Source organism: Phascolarctos cinereus, unplaced genomic scaffold, assembly GCF_003287225.1.
Source record: "Phascolarctos cinereus isolate Bilbo 61053 unplaced genomic scaffold, phaCin_HiC Scaffold_5;HRSCAF=322, whole genome shotgun sequence".
Lineage (NCBI taxonomy): Eukaryota > Metazoa > Chordata > Mammalia > Diprotodontia > Phascolarctidae > Phascolarctos > Phascolarctos cinereus.
In genome coordinates, this window is record NW_027555958.1 from 225432922 (window position 1) to 225455123 (window position 22202).

The following is a 22202-nucleotide window of genomic DNA, read 5'->3' on the forward strand; positions in this document are numbered from 1 at the left end:
ACTTTAGTGTTCAATCTATGACTTTCTGAGGATCATCATAGTGCAAATTGTAATTTGTTGGCTAAACTGAGGGTTACTTGGGATAACTGCTTGCTTTTACCCTATACTATGAGGCTACCAGATAGATCATTTTTATTAAATTGACTTGTCAATTCAGACAAAAAAACCCAAACTTACTTGAATGTTAATTTATTCTACTCTGAACCAGCTAGCTGTTAGATTAAATTGATTGAATCAATCAGCTGTCTTGATATACTATGAATATTAAATAAAATGTAAACTTCTTAAGTTTTATTTTTGTCTTTCTTCCTCCCTCCATCACTTTCCTCCCACCTCAGTATCTACCACAGTGCCAGGAACATCATTGGTGCTTAATGAATTCGTGTTGATTGGATGATTGAAACCAACGAACAAGAGTTGTCTGCAATACAGTCACAATCCTGGGATTTTTGAAGGAGTCTATAGACCATAACCCAATGTGCCCCAGGAGAACATATACCTCAGAAAGTTTTGCCAGAGAACCCAGGCGAAACTTCACTGACTTTGTGCCAACGATTCATCCCAACAAAATTTCTTTACTGTTCTCTGTGCCTCAGCTGGGTTGGCAGCTCAGTAGGGTGCACAAGATCCTCCAAGGGAACAACACCCACATTAAGACACAAACCCACCCATGGTCACAAACAGAAAGACAATCATAGACACAAAGGAAAACACACCCAGGGACAGACACCCAATCTACCCAGCCTTACTATTCATGAATCAGGGCTCTGTTTACATTTCTGTTAAGGATAAGGATTAAGAAAATTTAGTTGACTGATTACAGGGTCAGTTGATCTTTGAAATGGAAAATGGAAACATCTACATGTATGAGTTCAAAAACATCTTCATTTACTGGAGAAAACTAATAACTAGAACAAATAATCTTTTTGCCTTGACAAGGTAAGTGCAACCGGGCCACGTTTCATGAATATGCTAAATGTGTCTCCTGCAGAAGACACTAATAATATTCAGGCTTTCACAGTGACAAAGTCACAACCTTAGGCTGACTATTTACATTTTAGCCAGGAATGATATTCAGTAGCACTCACTTTACTACCTGGTCTGTTTTTCAATATTTAATTTTGTTCAACAGTCGTCCTCAGAGCTCTTGTTTAGAATTTAAAATGCTGTAGTTTGACAAGGTGGCATTAAGGTGGTGGCCTGGACTAATGAAAGTAGGGCAGGACTTGGGGTAATGAAGATCTGTTGTATGTTAAACGCTGGCTATGCCACATCCTTTTCTGAGCCTCAGTTTCCTTATCTGTAAAATAGGGATAATAGCATCTAATTCGTAAGATCTTTGTGAGACTGAAGTGATATAATGAACATAAAGTAAGTTGCGAACCTTAAAGGTCTTTATAAATGTAAACTGTTATAATCTGTCGGTTTTTAACTTTGATAGACAAGTCAACAAGCATTTATTGAGCATTTACTGTGTGCCGTGCATTGTGCTAAGCTCTGGAGATACAAATACAAGTAAAAAGAAGAGCAGTTCCTGTCCTCTGGGAGTGTACATTCTAGTGGGGGCTGGAAAGGGAGGGATGGGGATTTACCCATTGGCACATGGGGGTTAAATCTGGAAAATGGTTAGCTGTTCTGGGGCCTTCCTTTAAGTAGAGGTTCCAGGAGAAACTCACTGGTGGGAGGCAGAGAGAACAGTGGGAGCAGGCAGCCACAGCATGTAGCAAAGTCTGGAGGATTAAGGTGGACTCCTCAAGGCATGTCCACTTGTCCATACTCTGCTAACACAGGATTGTTTTGGATTCCTTGTCAGGATTCTAGAGGTTGGTGCAGTTTTATTTCTCCCAGGAGGTAAAGTGTCAGGTCTCATTCTGGTCTGCAGTCATTATGGGAAGTTCCGTTCCAGTTCTGAGATGATCAAAGTCTCTGAACACTGATGCTGAGAACTACCTTGGGAATATGGACCCCAGGGGATAAGAGGAGACTGAGCCAGGTTCTTTGGCAGATCTTGCTTTCTTAGTCCAAATCAGCATCCCCAGGACTGCTCTGAAATTAGAACAGGTATGGATTAGGAAAACCTGGAAGCTCAACATATGCCCAGAGTGATGTATAGTGCATTGCATTTATGCCGGACATAGATTCTAGTCTCCCCCTTGTGACCGCATGGCCTTGGGCAAGTCACTTCATTCTGGGCTTTGGTTTCATCTGTCAAATGAGGAACTTGGACAAGATGTTCTTTAAGGTCCTTTTCAACTCTAAAATTCGGTGGTTCTGAAATATACTCTTGTCTGGACCTATCAATCATCCTTACTTTTGAATTTGCCTTAGAAACAGATGCAAACTCCCTCTGCTGACTGGCATAGCTTATATTCTACCTGTATATTTAGAGACGCCTTTTACATGAGCTGTTTGATGCAAACATATCCTGACCTCTGCTAGCTCTACAATTTGCAAAGATGGTGGGAGGGGAGCAGACTTGTAGTTATATTGCTCTAGGGAACTCCCTTTGAAGACATTCTCTTTTCCATGCAGAACAAACCTACTCTACAACTTGTGGCCCTAGGGAATTGTCTGGACCATGGAGAAGTTAAATGGCTAGAGTAAGTATGTGTAAACTGGACCCAAGTCTTCTTGACTCTGAGGCTGATTTTTTTGTCCACTATACCAAACTGTGGCTCAGTTTAGGATATGCTAAATTCCTTGCTAATTCTTGTCTAATAGAACAATGGCCTGGAACCAGGTAGGAGAGCGAATGAGTTCTTGGTCACTGGAGAGCTTCAAATAGGTCTTTTGTTGTAGAAATTATTGAAGATTTATTCTTTGGGTAGGGTAGGACAGGGTGACCTCTGTGGTCTTTTCCATCTTGAATTCTGTGATTAAAAGATTAGGCAGCCATTGGGTGATGGGATTTCAGGAACCCTTCTGTCCTCCCCCCCCCATTTCCCCAGTCTCTTTTTCACTGATCTTTCTAGAAATTCCTACATGAATCATTCTATTAGAATGTGAGATTCTTATGTTTGGCGACTGTTGTTATCCTTTATATCTCTAGCTTAGTGTAGGCCTGGGACATAGCAAGCAGTTTTTAAATGCCTGTTGACTGACTGACTTACTGAATTTCAGTAAGCTTGCTTTCCATTTACTCTCTCTATGTCTTGTAGGTACATATTCACAGGAAGTCTTTTCATTAGAATAGAAGTTTCTTGAAGGCAGGGACTGGTTTTATTCTTCTTAGTACCTCTAACACAGAGTAATTAATGAACATTGTAAATACCTAATAACTGCCTATTATTGATTGGTGGTTAAAATTCTTCTGTGTGTGAAGAAACATTGAGCCAAGCTTAATGTTTTTGTTTTTGTTTTTGACCTTGGTTATTTTATTTATTTATTTATTGGCAATTCAAGCTCCTCTTTGAAAATGACCTGGGGTGTGTATGTGTGTGTGAAGGGGTGGAGGTGGTTAACTCCCTGGGCTTTCTCTTTACTAATTATACTAAACTTTTCTCATTTCTAAACTCCAATTTGAGGCACTGCACTCCCTGATTCTTTTAGTCCTTGAGTCTACTTGACTGCCTGACTTCAGAGGTATGTGGCACTGGCATCTTAATCACCTTTTCCTCTTTCAGCTGCTTCCATAGTGGTTACATGTCTGAGTCTAAGCATCTGCTTTTTCTTTCCTTTTTGTCCTTATTTGCTGCACACTCCAGATGGCAAGAGAATGTACCAATCTAGAAAAAAAAAAGTGTAAGTAATTGGAAAAGTATAAAGGAGAAGATCTCTCAGTCCCAAACTGAGTGGTAGCTAAACTTTTTAACCCTATTGAACTTAATTTCCCCAAGGGCAACTCAGCTTTCATGATTCTTTTTAGACTAAGAGCCAGCACACACCAGATTGTTCCATCCAGTTCCTGATCTCCTGGACATTGGTGGCTACTGCCTCAGCGTACCCTCAGGCCAATTGAGGATTCACCCAATGGACATTCTGGATCAAGTTCATTCATAGCTTCTCTAATCTCCGGCTTACTTGAGGCAACCTAGAAGAATTCCAGTTTCATAGGGGATTTGGGGTCTATTCCACGATATTCCTGTGGGCTGTCTTTTTTAATGGAATGTTTTACTTTGCTTAGAAATAGAAATCTAAATTAGTTGATTTTAATTCGTAGGGTATAAACAATTTTTCAGCCATTTCCTCATTTCTCTTCCCTTCTGATTCTTTGGTTTATTTATTGTCATTCAAATTTCCTCTTCTATGGTCATAGTTATTTCTAGTTCTACTTTTTCTTCACATTATTTCATAAAGGCCTTTGTGGATTTTTTTTATTCCTTAACACTCATTAATTTTAATCATATTATAGTATTCCAGTACATTAATGCACGGCAATTCAATGAGCTATTCCTTCATTGTTGGACAATAGATTGCTTCCAGCATTTAAAAGACTGCTGTGAACAACTCTGAACAGCAGGCTCTTTTTGATTGTTTTTGATAATACCTTCAGGGTTTATTTCTAACAATGGAATAATTGTGTCAAAGTCTGATAATTTTTGGTTTTTATTTATTTTAAAATTTTTTTCAATTATTAGGCATTTTTTTTTCAAATATCAAGCATTTATTTATTTTGTCTCTTTTACCTCCTCGGGCATGGGAACAGGTGGAAGGTGATAGGGAGTGATAGGGTAGAGAAACCCTCTAACAAGTATAGGGAAACAAAACCATTTCCTATATTGGCCATGTCCAAAATGTTGGTCTCATTCTGCTTGTTAGTTCATCACTGTTCTGTATGATGAAGCATGTAAGATTTGCTGCACACTTTTAGAACTAGCAATGAATGACTCTATCTGTTTTTTGCACAACATGGCCAGAATTAGGGTTGATTGCTTTTCTTTATTTTTTAAATGGGTCATCTATAGTGCAGTGGAATGAGTGCTGGATTTTTTGAGTTAGAGGACCTTGGCATTTGAATCTCAACTTTGTTTCTTACTACATGTGTGAACCTGGGCAAATCACTTGACCTTTATGGGCCTCAGTTTCCTCATCTGTAAAATGAGGAGGTTGGACTTGATGATCTCTGTGGTCCCTTCTGATTCTAAATCTATTATCCTAAAATAATTTTCCTTTTCCCCCAACCAAGGGAAAGAAAACTACAATACAGTAAAGCCAATGTTCTCATTGCCTCAAATATCAGAATTATTCAACCTTATGTGCAGTTCAGGGCAGCTATGTGGCACAATGGATAGAGTGCCTCTTGGGATTCAGGAAGACTCAACTTCCTGAGTTCAAATGTGACCTCAGACACTTACTAGCTGGGTGATCTTGGTCAAATCAGTTGACCCTGTTTGCCTCTGTTTCCTCATCTGTAAAATGAGCCAGAGAAGGAAATGGCAAACTGCTTCAGTGTCTGCAAAGAAATCCCCAAATGGGGTCACAAAGAGTCAGACATGACTGAAATGACTGAGAAAGAACAACTAACTCCTGAGGGAAGGGGTTATAAGGCCAAAAAAAAAAATGGTTTCCTGGGGAGAGGAAAGAGGCAGAGATATAGAGTAGGGTAGAGTTTTTAAAAAAAAAGGTAGAGGAATACCTTAAAGGAGGAGGTCTTGATTCTGAAGCTCAATGTGGTAGCCACTTTTGTTTTCAAGCTTCAATAGATTTCCTCATGAAAGATTGAACCTATTAGGATTCAGTGCAATAACATGAATTATAGCATTCATGCATCTTGTCTATCATTAAAGAGAATGACCACTGTTGAAGTTACATCTCTCTGACTATAGGACTATTCTTAGCCAAAGGGTCAGGGAAATTTTGCTTTCATCATCTCTAATGATAGTGGCATTCGGCTCCCAAATCCCTCCCATGGCACTTAGCCTTTCAAGTGTGTCACTGGAAAAAGGCTTGAACAGAAAGTCCAGTGTCAGAATTATCAAGATTCTAGATCTTCCCATACACTTAGAGTTTGTCATTCTAGGGTGGAAATTGCAATTGCTGATGGTTTTCCTGTGCGTGGTCAACAAGGAAAGCATTCTCGTCAGCCAACAGGCACTTACACCCACCCTAATCTTTAACTGACTTAGTGGAATGATGCCCAGCAATGACTTCAGAGTCATGATTAATATTATCAGGAACTTTCTATTTCACTGAAATTCTGGGTTGTTTTCTTGGAAAACAATTTTTTTAAACTGTGGAGCCTGTGAAGGTACTGTAGACAACAATTCTCATAAATTGTCCATAAACTGGACATGTGTGGAAAATCCATCAATAATTTTGTCCCCTTTCTGTCTATCAGTGTGCCTTTTACATGGTAGGTACTCAATAAAGATTTTATTTTTAATTGAAGAACCAAAGATTTTAGTGGACATCAAAACCAAAAGTATAACATGTCAGCCAAAAAACCCAATTTAATCTCAGAACATTTGGTTAGATCCATATGCATACTTTCTTGTTTCTCTAAAGTCTTTGTGTTAGTGATCCAGAGTATTCTTGATGAAAAAATGAATAAGGATCAGGCAGGCTTTGCAGGGGATACTGTGCAAAGAGTTAGGCACATCTTTAGGGCCACATGATTGACAGAAAATTACAAAGGGTAGAAGATCCTCTGTGTTTACTATTTATTGACCTTTAAAAAGTATCTAGCTTGGTAGGCAAAAATGAAGTCTCTGGGATTTTCCATATATAAGGTATCTCTCATGTATGTATCAAAATTATACACCTACAGTAGACAAGAGTATGGAGATTACTTTGTTCAGTAAGTTACTGAATATTGATTGACATAAAGGGAGGCCTTAAGCAAGGAGATATATTGGTAGCCTCCTTCAAGGCACAGTTCAGGAACCACATCCTCCAGAAGGTTTTTTATTAGTTTTTTGGTTACTAGTGTTCTTTCCCTCCTCAATTACGTTGAATCTAATTTTGATTTATTTACTTGTGGACATATCACATCTTCTCTGAAAGACTCTTGAGGTCAGGGACTGTTTGTTTGTTTTTGTTTTTGTTTTTCTTTATTTGTGTATCCCAAGCACCTAACATAGTGTCTTGCATGTAATAGAAGTTCAATAAATGTTTACTTTCCTAATGGGTGGGAGAGGGGTTAAAGGGAGGGAGAGAATTTGAAACTAAAACTAAATTAAAAAAAAAAGTTTATTGAAATGAGTTGAGAATTTAATAGTATAGAATTGTGTAGTACATGAAGTCGAAACAAAAAAAGGGCTTTTTTAAAATGAAATTCTCCAAACACTCATTTGTACAGATAAAATACTACTATTGCTACTGCTGCTACCACTGCTGCTAGCTAGCATTTATATAGTATTTCACAAATATATTCTTACTTTTTATCCTCACAATCATCCTAGGAGGTAGGTTCTATTATTATTCCCATTTTACAGAGGAGGAAACTGAGGCAGACAGAAGTTAAGTGACTTGACCAGGGATTCACAACTGAGGTTGGTGTCTGACGTTGGATTTGAACTCAGGTTTATTCAGATTCTAGGTCCAGTGCTCTGGACCTGGCAGTGCCATCTCACTGCCTATTCTAGGTTCCTAGTTGGAATGTGTCACAGAATTAAGTTTTCTTAAGCAAATTCCACACACATAATGTCATGATTGACCAAACCCTCTATACAGTAAAGGTAAGGTAGCTGTAAAACAGATATTGTCCAGATTATGACATGTAACCGGATAAGTAACATGCCAAATTGTAGCCATTTTGAAGAAACAATGAGCCGAGCCTAGGTTAAGGGAGAGGAAGAAGGGTATTTGGCTAGACTGAGCCTGTGAAATTGTGCAGTGCTTTTAGTGGCCCCAAACCATCTGTCAGTGATGCGGAATTGCTCTGGAGAATACAGCATGATTGTATGTAATGGAAACAATAATAATAGAACTCAAAATGCCGCTTTAGGGTATGTGACTAGAGCCATGGTATCCAGAATAAGAGAGGTGAGGGTCCTACTTGGCTTGACCTTGGTCAGGCTCTGTTTGGAACATAGTGTGCAGTTTGAGTATCATAGGCGTCACTCACATAGTCTTGGGTGTCAAGAGGCGATATGGACAGCCTTGTGCAGTATAGAACAAGGATCCTTTAATCTTATTTGTGTCATAGACCCCTTTGGTTCTAGTGAAACTTTCTCTTCTCAGAGAAACATATAGAATTACAAAGAAAACCAATTATACTGAAATACAGCTATCAAGTGGGGCAGCGAGGTGATTTCAGTGGATAGAGTGTGGGGGCCTAAAGTTAGGAAGACTCTTCTTCCTGGGTTCAAATCTGGCCTCAGACACTTACAAGTGAGGTGACCTTGGTCAAGTCACTTAAACCTATTTGCCTCAGATTCCTCATCTGTAAAATGAGGTAGAGAAAGAAATGGCCAACACTTCAGTATCTTTGCCATGAAAACCCCAAATGGGGACCCAAAAGGCCAGATACAACTGAAATAGCTGAACAACAACAGCTATTATGATATTTAAAAAAAATTCATGGATTCTAGGTTAAGAATTCCTGACCTTAAAAAAAAAATCCTGGCCTAGAAGATAACTAAAAAGGTGAAAGAGTTTGAAAAACATGCCATTTGAAAATTGATTTAAGGAAATTTGAATGTTTACTTATAAAAGGGAAGCCTTAGGAACACCATGATAGCTGTCTTCAACTATTTAAATGGTCGGCATTTAGAATCTGAGCAGTTAAGGGACCTTAGTATGGCACTACTTCCACATGATACAGTCCAGAATCTGATCAGACACTGTTGAACAGTATAAACAAAATGGGCAATTCCTCCAGTTATCCTAAGTTTACCCCAGCAGCCGTCCATGTTTTAAAAACTGAAATTATCCACAAGGGCAGGCCAGTGCAAGGCCTATTTTAGGTCAATCAATCAACAAAAATCTGTGAAATTCCTATTATGTGCCTGGCACTGTGTGAGCTACTGGGGATAGAAAGACAGAACTGAATAGTCTTTGCCCTTGAAAGGATTCAGTCTCTTCCCTACAGTGATGGAAGCAATATTCCGTTGCTTCAGGGACCTTCCCAAGCTACTTAGTCTAGATCAGTCTTATGGGAGGAAAGCATTCTCCATTCAGCAGCTGGACAGGAATCTCCATTTCTGTTCCATGGTGGCTGAATACCCCTCTCTTCATTCCATGGTGAAATAGAAACTTCTAATTAGAAAATGTAATGAAGCAATGCTATAGTATTCTTTAGGCATCTCGGTAGCACAGTAGAGTTCTAGTCCTAAGGTCAGGAAGACTGAAGTCTACATATGGTCTCAGACTTATAACTATATGACTTTGGTCAAGTCACTTACTTAACTTGCCCATTTCTTAAATGGGGATAATAATAATAGTACCCAGGGTTGTTGAGAGGATAAATTAAACATTAATATCAATTTTTATATTTATAAAATGTAATTTTAACATCACATGTTTTTATATATAAATATAATTTTATAATAATATAATTGTAATATTACTGTATATTTATATACAAATAAAATTATAATATTTATAATAATTTATAAAGCACTTAACACACAGTGACTGGCACTTAGCTGACAGTCTGTAAATGCTAGTTATTATTCTTTTCATTATTATTAAACTAAAGTGGTTGAGAGGTAGTGATGAATTGAACTATTCTGACAAGTAATTTGTAATTATATCTAAAAAGTCACTAAATTGTAGATACCCTTTAACCCAGTAAGACTACTACAAGGCATATACCTAATAGTAGGTCAGAGGGAAAGGACCCATATGTGGAAGAATATTTATAGCAACACTTTTTGTTGTAGCAAAGAAGTGGAAACAAAATAGGTCTCCAGCAGTTGGAGAATGATAGAACAAACTGTGGTATGTTAGGGTAATGGAATTTTGTTACTTCATAAGCAATGAAGAATATGACAGATTCAGAGAAACATGGAGATACTTGTATGAACTGATGTACAGAGAGGTTAGCAGATCATTGGGGATGACCGCAACAGAAATGTGAGGGGATACAATTCTGAAAGAACTATGTACTCTGCTCAGAGCCATAGCCAATCATGAATTAAAAATACGTATGATGAAACAAATCCTCCCCTCCTTGGCAGAGAAGTGAGAGACTAGAGGTACGGGATCAAATGTGCATTCTCAGACATGACTAGTGCATTGATTTGTTCTGCCTGACTATACATGTTTGTTATTTTAAGGGAATGCTTCCACTGCGGAGAGTGGGAGAGAGCAGGTGGGTTGTTGGGTAAGATTGTTGTTATTCAGTCATTTTCAGTTGTATCTGACTCTTCGTGATCCAATTTGGGATTTTTTTGGCAGAGATACTGGAGTAGTTTGCCACTTCCTTCTCCAGATCATTTAACAGATGGGGAAACTGAGGCAAACAGAGTGCCCTGCTCAGGGTCACATAACTGATAAGTGTCTGAGGCCAGTTTTGAACTCAGGCGAGAAATCTTTCTGATTCCGAGTACAGCATTGTATCCACTAGCAACTTCATAATACGTAAAGAGAATTTAGTTAGTTAGGATCTTTTATCCATCGAAATGAATTTAAGTGTAAATGTTATTAAATAGGTTTAAGTGGTCATATTAATATTCATTATTGTTTTTATTAAAATTTCTATGTTTAAAAGAAAGATTGTGATAACAGAAACATGTAAAATGAATTTACCCTTTCAGATCTCCCATAGTTGATGTCAAAATCTGACTCAGTTGGAAGGAGCTCAACCCTGATAAGTGCACATTCTTATTAGAGCCTTCTGTAAAATTTCCAAACATTTAAAAATTTTGAACCACAAGAGGAAAAAAAACTTTCATATTTTTATGTACAGGAAATCTCTGTATAAACATCTGTGCGAGTCTTATCTAAGAGCAAGTCAAAGAAACATTTCAAATACAAAGTGTGAAAACTGTAGTACTAAGACTTTGAGACACATATAGTACTTAGCAGGAACTGAACAAATGTCTGACAGTCAACAGATAGACACTGAAGGTTTCTGAGTAGAGCTAAAACATAATCAAAACACTGGATCAGGAAGAAGACCTAGGAAATAATGAAAAGTAAAATCAAAAGGGGGAGACTGGAGGCTAGATTTGTTAAAAACTTTACACAATAGGCTAGGTGGGTGTTGATAATTATGGTGATAGCAATAAGAGCATCCCTACTCCACTTTTCAGATGAAGACCAGAAAGGAACTCCTTCCTTATCTATTCTTACTGAAATCATTCTCTTTAAGGAGCACTTTGTAGTTGAATTGATGCAAGTATTCAGTAGCTGGAGGAATATTCAGTGGCCATGGTTGAGCCATGTCAATATTACAAAAATGACAATACTACCAAAGTTAATTTATAGCATTAATGCTATGCCAATCAAAGTATTCTACTTTTAGGAAAATACCCTACAGAATTCATTGATAAGAAGAAAGTCACCGCATCAGAACATTTATAACAGTACTTTTTGTGGTAGCAAAGAATTGGAAACAAAGTAAATGACCATAGACTGGGAAATGGCTAAACACATTGTGGTAAAAAGTTTGTAATGGAATATTACTCTGCTATAAAAAAAAAGGAAGACTATAGAGAAGCACAGGAAGACTTACATGAATTAATTCAGAGAAAAGTAAGCAGTCAAGAAAACAGTATACAAAATGACTACAATGATGCATATAGAAAACAACCAAATCCATGTGCAGAATCAAATCAAAAGTGAATGCTGCAAAATTACCAAGAACAAGCAAGAATCAGCAGACTAGATATAAGAAGACATCTCCACCCCTTTGCAGAAGTAAGAAATCCACAAGTGTTCCACATTGCACAAAATTTCAGGCTTGTATATTGATCAGTTATGCTGAATTTTTCCTCTTTTTCTTTTTGTCTTTAAAAATATTATTTAGTCTATGGGATGTCACTTTGGAAGGAGGAGTAAGAGGAAAACTGGGGGAAATTTTGGTAATATAAAAAACAAAATAGATCAATAAAAACTTATTTTAAAAAAAAGAAAGTGCATGTTGCAGAATTACAAAGAACATGCATAGGCCCAAAGAAAAGATAGATGAAGACATGCCCCAATCTTTTGCAAAGGTGTTAGGGTCTACACATATGGCTGACTGTATATGTTTTCAGTTTTTTAAATGTATTGAGTCATTTTTTTACTGATTTTTCTCTTTTATTTCTTTTTTTTTCTTTAAAATATCTTTTGTTATATAAGATAGCCCTCTAGAAAGGGGAAGGGATACTGAGAGAAATGCAGATAATGTAAAAACAAAAATATGAATAAAATATATTTTTAAAGATCATAAGCTCTTTGAGGTTAAGAACTATGTAATTTTTTGCCTTTGTATCCCCATTAGCACACCGTCATGCACATAGTAATCCTTAGTAAATTTTATTGTATTGTTGTTGAATAGACAGATAGGAGAGATACTGAAAAGTAGAATTCATAGCTCTTGGAAATTGATTAGCAAAAGGAAGTGAGGGAAAAGGTAAGGGAAGAGTCAAAGATTGATGAGATTAAACCCCAGACCCAAGAAGATGGCAGTGTCATCATTAGAAAGGTAGATGTGGGGAGGTAAGGATTTTGTGGGGTAAGTTGATGAGTTCATTTTGGGGTGTGTTGAATTGAAGGAATTAGTTGGATGCCAGGTGGAGAGATCCAGCAGAGAATTGTAACAGTAGGAATGGAGCTTTGGTAGAAGCCTTCACGGTTCTGAAAATTCTAATCATCTTCAACAGTATTAAATATGTGGTTTCTTGTGTTTCATGTTTTTTTTTAATTTTCTGCTTTTGTTCCTACCACAATTTGATCTCTAATCTGAGTCAATCAGTTTTCCCAAATGCCTTTCAACCACTGGGAAAATCCTCTATTAGTTTCCTTCATTTTTTTAAAAACTCTGGGGTTAAAGACATACATGTCTTTCCAAATCCTTGGATTTTTTAAAATAGATTGCCATGTTCATCAAATTCCTGAGACCAGTTCATCATTAAAGCATTTTCAATTAGTTACAATCTGAGGAACATCTCCTTCTGCAGGGCTAGTAAATAATAGATTGTTACTGGAAGGGATCTTGGAGGTAATCTAGTCCAACTGCATCACTTTACCGGTGAGGAAATTAAGGCACAAGGAGATTAAGTGATTTGCCTAAGGGCACGCAAGCAGTAAGCATCAGGGAGAAGATTTGAACCCACTATTCAAATAGAATCACAGAACCACTGTTCTTTCATACTTCGCCATGATGCCTCATTGTCTGTTCACTCTAGGTAGATTTAAGAAAGAAATTTTCCCTTTCTCTTTTTTTTCCTCCCATGTTGTTTAAAGCCATAGTTCAAGACAGTCCAAAATTAATCTTCCAATTCTGGTGCCACATGTTGTTTACAAGAGAAAGAAAGAACTGACCTAGATTCTAGATGAGCTAAAAACACTGAAACCTTTAATTACAACAAGGTGGTTGCTAGGACTGAAATCCATGGTTGTTTGGGATCAAACCCTCACATATTCCACTCTTTCAAATCCCCAGGGAAGTGTCAGAGGACATGTGGACAGCTATAACTATGGGAGGGAGATTGACTTTTCTCCATGGTACTGAATTTAGAGGGTACCAGGTTTCAACGATACCAACAGAACTTAATGCCTAGTGAATGACAATAAGTAATTAAAACATCATCTCATTTTATCTTGTAAAATGGTGATATATCTTGCAGTTATAGGCATTGAATGAGATAATGTATATGCATTATACATGTACATATACATATGTAAACAAAATACATATCTATATCAGAGGCTACCTTCTCCAGGAAGTCTTCCCAAATGAAAGTGATCATTCACTCTTCACATTTTTGTCCACTTTTTTTGATTTCTCCTTTGCATTTAATCATATTCTACCTGGTATTATAATCACTTACGGGGGCAACTATGTGACACAGTAGATAGAGCACCAGGCCTGGAGTCAGGAAGACCTGAGTTCAAATGTACCCTCAAACACTTACTAGCTGTGTGACCCTGGGCAAGTCATTTAACCCCATTTGCCTCAGTTTCCTCCTCTGTAAAATAAGCTGGAGAAGGAAATGGTAAATTACTCCATTATCATTGCCAAGAAAATTCCAAATGGGGTCACAAAGAGTTGGACATGACTGAAATGACTGAACAACAACAGCGATTATAATTGCTCACATACATGTTATATGGTTTTGTCTCCCCTCCCTATTAGACTATACATACTTTAATTATAGGTTTTGTCTCATCTCATTCCTATATTCCTCTTTTACACAGTAGGGACTTAGTGCATGGTTTCTGAATCCACTGGAGCATCTTAGTTCAGAATTTAAGTGAAGGAAACAAAACTGTAGAAAGGATATAGTCTTCAGGGGGTGGGGGTAGGGGCTACATTAGAATCTGGACATTGCCTTCTCTTTCTTTCTCATAAACACCACACATTCAGGAACCACAGAATGTGCCAGCTATTCCAGGCAACAACAAAAATGCTCAACCATATGGAAGAAGATGTTAAAATTGCACTAAGCTTACTCATTTTGCCAACTGTTGTAAATAACAACATATGTATGAATGATCTGGACAAAGCATGAAGGAGATATGCAAACCTTCCCCTCCTGCCACACACACACACACACACACACACACACACACACACACAGAGGAAGAATTCTTCACTGGGGTCTCGAATGGTGTTCTTCCAGAGAAGAATGGAACATCATGTTAGAAGCCAAGTCAAACCTCAGTTGGATGCTGGGGCTCAGGCTCGGGTGATGTTCATATGATGCCAGCACTTGTGAAGTAGCCTCTGAAATATCATCTAGCTGTGGTGCATTGGAAAGAATGCTGGCTTTCACATTGGGGGGACCTGGGTTCAGATCCTAATTCTTTTTGTTAATTCTCTGTTTGTCCTTGGGAAATTTACTGTCTCTCTGGATCTCAGTTCTACAAAATGAGGGGGTTTGGACTACCTGACCTCTGTGGTCCCTTCCAACTCTACTAATTTTATTTAAACCATTGAAATTAGGAACATAAAAGTCAACAAATCCTTTTCCATTCGATATAGAAATGAGTTTATTGCAGCAAAAGAATGCATAAACAGAATGGTCAAGCTAACAACCACAAAAATAGAGTATGGCATTCCATATTTACTTACAGGTCTCAGGAGAGTGGAGCTCTGTTCATGTACACAAACAGAAAACATTTTGTCTGGGATTGTGATTTCACCAGCATGGGAAGGTCCTGTTGTGGGGACTCCCTCCCCTGACCATCAGTGGTTTGGGGAGCCTGGGGCACTCGGTAGTGAAGTGACCTGCCCAGGGTCACAGACTTAGAACTTGGCCAGCCCTCTAACCACCATTCCAAGGGGCCTGGCAAGAACAAATAAAATTTGGTTAAAAAAAGCCATCTTGGAGAGGAATGGGAGTGTAGGTAGACAGGACTTTAAACCCCCCCCCACCCCACACACAATATAGTAGAGTAACAATACAGTAAGCTACAGCAGCACAGAGCCCTTTAAAATTTAAAAAGTGTGTAAGAGACATTTTAGAAGCAGCTAGTTGATAACGGTGATAGAGAGAATGACCTGGAATCAGGAAGACCTGAGTTCATATTGAGCTTCAGATTGTGTGTGTGTGTGTGCGTGCGCTCATGTGCGCGCACAGATACAAAGCATCTGTATATATGTAGCTATATAAACAGAAACAAGAAACAAATCAATATAGAGTAGCTTAAAGATCTATAATTTCAGTAGCGATTGGATATAGTAATTATTAATACATTAGTATTTATTATTAATATTTTAATTAACAATTAATTATTAATATATTCTATAAAATACAGATAGATAACTAGATCATGATAGTGATAGATGGATAGATAGATGGATGAACAGACAGGTGATAGATGAATACAGAAAGCAAGACGGATGGATGGATAGATAGATGATAGATTGATAGATAGATGGATGATAGATAAGGAATAATTAGATCATTGGAGAAAGACTATCTATGTTACATGGGAGAAAAAGTTATAGAGCTTATCCCCCACCAAGGGCTATTTATGTGATGTAGTGGGAAGAGTCTTGGATTTGGAATCAGAAGGTCTGGGTTTGAATCCTGCCTTTTCTACTTACTGGCTATGTCACCTTAGGCAAGTAAGCTAACTTTTTTTTTTTTGTATTTCTTGCTCGTCTATAAAATAAAAAGCTGGACTAAATGAACACTTAAGTCCTTTCCATGCTGGGAACTAGGATTCTTTTGGATTCATTTTGTCACTCACTAAAATAAAACAGAAATCTACAAGAATATATTTAAAAGTAGACACTTAAATGTCATACATATGTATATATAACACAACATTAGAAAAATTTAAGAGAACCCATATACATTTCCTCCCTCATTTCTTTTATTTTATCAGACTTGGAGTTGAAACTGTGACTGCTAGAGGGAAAGTGGGCCCTCCTGATAACTTTACCTTGATTTTGTTACCTTAGAGCTGAAGGGACCTCGAAGGTCATCCAGTCCAACCCTCAATTTGTGAACAAAAAAACCTGGAGATCCAGAGAGGGTGAGTGATTTGCTTAAGATTACACACAAGGCAGAATTTGGATCCAGGCCATTTGACTCCAAATCTAGCATTTTTTGCATCATTGTCAAAGCTAAAAATGAAGGGATCATATTATAAATTGCTTTCTGGTGTTCCTCGCAACTAGAGTTTTGGCTTTAAATATGATCTCAAGGACTAACTAGCTGTGTGACCCTGGGCAAGTCACTTAACCTTGTTTGCCTCAGTTTCCTCACCTGTAAAATGAGCTGGAGAAGGAAATAGCAAACCACTCCAGTATCTGTGCCAAGAAAACCGCAAAGGGGGCCACAAAGAGTTGAACATGACTGAAAAATGACTAAACAATTAGATTGAACTGCTTAGGGAGGTAGTAGGTTCTCTTCGCTCTTTTTGGGGGGTATCATAAAGAAGATTTCTTGGCCCGCAGTGCAGAAATTTGCTTTGCTTGACTGTAATAGGGATTTTGTTTTACCTGCTTACTCATAGGAGAAATGGAAGTGAGGAAGAAGGGAGAGAAGGCAGGTTTTCATTTGAAAAATGAAATTTAATTTAAAAAAATATTTTTTGGCCTGATACAGGTGAGACTAGATGGCCTTAGGCCTCTTCTGGCTGTGTGTCTGTCTGAGATATAGCTAGGTGGCATAGTGAATAAAATGCACTTATAATCAGAAAGACCTGAATTCAAATGTGTCTCTGTAACTTCCTGGCTGTATGATGCTAAGCAAGTCACTCAGCCCCAGCTTCTTCATCTATAAAATGTGGATAATAATGACACTTACATGACGGGATTGTGGTGAGATAACAAATAAGATAACATGTAAACCTTAAGTGCTATATAAATGTTAACTTTATTAATCCTAAAATCTGTATAAATATTAACTTTGTTCATCTTAAAATTTGTATAAATGTTAGTTGTTACCATTCTGTGATTTCAGAGGATTTAGGTAACCTAGTCTAACCATGTCTTTTTATAGATAAGGAAACTGAGTTCATCAAAGGTAAAGAAACTTCTCCAAGTTCAGAGAGAGACAGCAAACAGAGCTTGAATTTAAAACTGAGTCTTCTGATTTCAAATGTGTCACCTTATTGTTTCATACTTTTTTTTTCCCCTAAAGGGAGAGACATTGAGCACTTGACCTTTGTAGAAGAAAAAATTCACTGAAGGGTAGTAAATATAACTGATTGCAACAAAATTTTCAGTCTGGTTTTATCTAAGCTGGAGCGCTAGGGTGAGTTCTTGTTATCTCATCGTAGACACCGAGGAGGTAAAGGTGCTGGCAAACTACTGTTCCAGTGTTGGGGGAGGGGGTTGGAATGCATGGGGGCCAGGGAGGGAAGAAACGGCATATAAATATCAATTGGGAATACAGGAAAGCCTTCCTTTGGGATATTCGTTGTGCACCCACTCTCCTCACATGTTGTCATGTTGACTTTTAGTTTCCTGATTGAAAATAGAGCTGTTGTATACATTCTCACATAAGCTTGCTTCTCCCCACTGCCTCAAGCCCGTAGCAGCAGTTTCTGTCTGTTTTATCCCTCATTCTCGCCCCCTGCCACCACCCCTGACCCTCTTTTGCTTTTTTTCTTTATCATCCTGGATATCTTTTTCATCCCTCTTTTGCTTTTCTCTTTTCTTCCTGGAGGATCAGATAGCTTTAGCCAGGCTTCCTAGTTCCTTTTTCCTTCATGGTTCAAAATGTACTGCTCTTCCTGCCTCCCCCACTTCCTCAATCCCCAGAATAATGTTGTTGTTGTTCAGTCATGTGTGACTTTTCATGACCCCCCTTGGGGATTTTCTTGCAAAGATACTGGAGTGGTTTGCCATTTCCTTCTCCAGCTCATTTAACAGATGAGGAAACTGAGGCAAACAGAGGTAAGTGACTTGCCCAGGGTCACACAGCTAGTAAGTTTAGATTTGAACTTAGGGAGATGAGTTTTCCAAATTCTAGGCCCAGCACTCTATCTAGTGAGCCACCTTGCTGCCCTCCAGGATAAGGTAGCTGCCCACTGATAAGAGAAGAAAGGCCACTTTTGTTGCCAGAGCAACCATCATAGCTTTGGAATTTCCTTGCTGGTGTGAAAAGTTATTTTGCATACAGTTGCTTCAAGTTGCCTATTAAGTTGGGGGAGGGAGGAAATAAGCATTTATTAAGTGCCTATTATGTGCCAGGTATGATACTAAATTTGTAAATATTACCTCATTTAATTGTCACAATAATTTGGGAGATAGATACTATTATTATCCCTGTTTTACAGTTGAAGAAAGTAAGATAGAAGTCAAGTGACATGCCCAGGGTCACACAACTAGTAAGTATCTGAAGCAGGATTTGAACTTAGAACTCAGCACTCTATCTACTGCACCACCTAGCTGCCTCTAGATTAAAAGCCTTTTGATCTCTCCAAATTTTATTTTAAAGTAATTTTTGCCCTTTTTCCCTTCAGAAGCTTATATTATCCATACATTGTAGAACCAGTGGATTGAAGAGAGGAAGTGTGGCATGACAGAAAGCTGGCTAACCTAGATTCACATCTGGCACAAATGCTTACTCTGTGATCTTGGGTCATGTGCTTACTCTTTCTGAGCCTCAGTTTCCTTATTTGTAAAATGTGGATAATTGTCTTACAATACTTGTCTCACAATGTTGTTGTGAAGGTCGAAAAAGATAATATATGTAAAGTATTATATAAATATCAGCTCTTCCCTGAGGCTCCTTTCTCTTTATTAGTGACTCTCTTCTCAACCACTATTTCAAGAAGGGCTCCAGGGATGTTTCACCTTACTTATGCGTCAGTTCACTCTGTGGATGTGTTTTCTTCCTTACCAGCCACTTTGTCTCCACCCAGATACCTCTCTTCCCATCCCTCCCCCAAAATACACACACACACACACACACACACACACACACACACACCCCTTCCTAGCTCTCCTTTTTGTGTCATTTTTTAATTAGAAATAATGATAATAGCTAATGTTTATATGGTATTTTACAAATATTGTAACATTTTATCCTCAGAACAATCCTGGTATTCCCATTTCACAGATGAGGAAACTGAGGCACATAGACATTAAGTGACTTGCCCAGGATCACACAACTGATGTGTCCAAACACATCAGTAAGTGTCTGGAGCAAGATTAACTTAGGTCTTCCTGACTCCAGCTCTAGCATTTTATGCACTATGCCCCCCTACCTGCCTGTGAGTTGGGACTATCTTTTTTGCTTGTTTTCTTCTCTCCAGAACATGGCACAGTGCCTGGTGCATAGAGTAGTAGGCATTTAATAATGCTTGCTCTGTGTCTGTTTATCTATCTATCTATCTATCTATCTATCTGTCTATCTGTCTATCTATCTCTCTATCTGTCTCTCTATCAACTATCTGTCTACCTGTCTACCTATCCATCTATCTCTCTGTCTGTTTATCTTTGTATCTACTTATCTACCTTCCCACCTACCCATCCATCCATCCATCCATCAGCTATCTATTTATCTATCTAATCTATTTTTCTACCTCCATATTCATCTCGCTAACCTTGAATTAGAAAGCCTATCCTGCCCTTCATACCCATTAGTAGGTAATGATTCTTTCTTAAACTAGGCCAAAAGCTAGAATATCCTGTACCACACACAGTACCATTTCTGTCTCTTTCAGTCTTTTGTCCCTGAAAAAAAAAATGCTGTCAATGGTAGTGAATCAGAGATTGTGTTATACAAGCCCTAGTTAGAATTGTCATCTTAAAAATGACTCACTTTACTTCTTCATTAAAAAAAAAAAGCTCTAGCAGAAATGCAAGATACTATCAAATTAGTGCAATCAAGATGTCAATTAGAACAATCAAGTTGTTCAGTACTTTTAAGGACTCACCAGCTTAGGCCTGAAACAGAGGCCCATCTTTTCAAACAATATTCTTCTAGCAATACTAAATATAATATGGAACAATACAGTCTGTGAAGAGCTAAGTTGAAGGTCATCCAAAGAACAATGCAGAAACACATGAGGCTGATGTGTTAGCTGCAATGCATTACAAATTGAGGACAGGAAAAACTGTAGAAAACACATTACCCAGGAGATGCGTAACTAAAACAAGGATGGACTGGTCACATAACAAGGATGGGGGAATGATTGATGGATAGTTTCATGGGCTCCATTGTGGAGCTGCGTGGAGATGTAGAGGAAAGCATCTAGAGTGATAGACAAACCATAAAGGGTTTATGGAAGGATACAGGCAAAAATTTCACAGGATGGGTAGACAGTAATGTGTTACAATCTGCATCAATAAAGGGCATACTCACATTGCTGAGATGGGCTGTCCATTGAAGTATGGAAGTCTCAAGTTGTTGATAAGTTGTCTTCCCTTTATATGGCACTATTAGAATATATGCTTTTTGAAGGCAGGAACTGTTTATGTTTTTGTTTGTATTTATATTCCCAGTAACAGTGCCTGGCACATTTAATAAATGCTTTATCTAGCTTCATAAATACTCAGACCCTTCTTTTCAATTTTTAAAAACTTTCCAATCCCAAAGCTTTGTTACCCTTCTTCTCTCCGCCCCCCCCCCACAATGGAACTCCCAGATATGTGACCTTGGGTCAGATCCCTTCAGCTCTCTAGGCTGCATTTTCCTCATTTATAAAATGAGGAGTTTGTATTAGATGATCGCTAAGGTCCTTTCCAGCTTTCATGGTCTGAATCTATCTATGTGAAAGAACTTCTCCATACTTAAAGTAAATCCTTCTTATATAAACACATATCCCCATGTTTTTCAGTATTTTAAAAAGTCATCAACAAGCATTTATTAAGCATATACTACATGCCAGCCATTGTGCTAAAGTAGTGGGGATAGGCAAAACATAATCCCTTCCTTCATGGAGCTCACAGTCAAAAGCAAGGAGATAACGTGCAAACAACTCTGCACAAACAAGATATATTCAGGATAAATTGGAAATGAGCAACAGAGGAAGTCACTAGTATTAAAGTGGATGGCTTCCTTTAGAAGGTGAGATTTTTGCTGGGACTTGAAGGCAGCCAAGTAATTCTCCCAGAGGAACGAGCAGATGAGAACAATTTGTTCCAACAGTCACGAAGGAGGCTTAAGCAGGTGCTGTGGGGCACTTAGAGCTTGGTCAGACATGGAAGATACCAAGGTCATACACTGCATCCTGGGCCATTGCCAGTCTTCTTGACTTTTGTCCAGCCACTGGACTTTGATGACTCTGGAAGAGAGAGTGAGGGGGACAACTTTGTGCAACCGCTCTCACTTAAATCCAATTCACGTCCAAGTCAAGGCATCACCCATGATGTCATTAGTCTTCTTTGAAAATGAAGGACAAACAGTAACAAGGCAGAGAAGAAGAACATTCCAAGCATGGGGGGCGGGTAGCCAGTACAAATATGCTGAGGTGAAACATGGAGAGTCTTGTTGCAGGAACAGCAAGGAAGCTAGTGTCTCTGGATAACACAGTATCTTGAGGCAAGGAAGGAAGGATGTAAGAAAACTGAAAAAGTAGGAAGGGGACAAGGTTATGAAGGACTTTGGATGTCAAACAGTGGATTTTGTGTTATATCTTGGAAGTCATAGAGAGTCACTAGAGTTTATTGAATTAGAGTGGGGGGTAATGGTAGAGAGTGACATGATCAGACCTGCTCTTTATTTTTATTTTTTGCTAGGCAATGGGGTGAAGTGACTTGC

General features: G+C 38.2%; 1 protein-coding gene and 1 long non-coding RNA gene across 3 annotated transcripts in view; one reads left to right on the top strand and one right to left on the bottom strand.

The window, feature by feature from the left end:
• Window positions 1–22202, top strand: part of RCAN2 (regulator of calcineurin 2) — a 355633-nt gene that overhangs the window by 7780 nt on the left and 325651 nt on the right. The gene's annotated exons all lie outside the window — the stretch shown is intronic.
• On the bottom strand, window positions 1455–22103 carry LOC110213523 (uncharacterized). Its single transcript, XR_002326022.2, has 5 exons — window positions 20805–22103; window positions 15107–15320; window positions 5576–5664; window positions 3609–3725; window positions 1455–2046 (listed from the first exon to the last, which is right to left on the bottom strand). It is a non-coding gene; the product is annotated as an uncharacterized LOC110213523 (long non-coding RNA).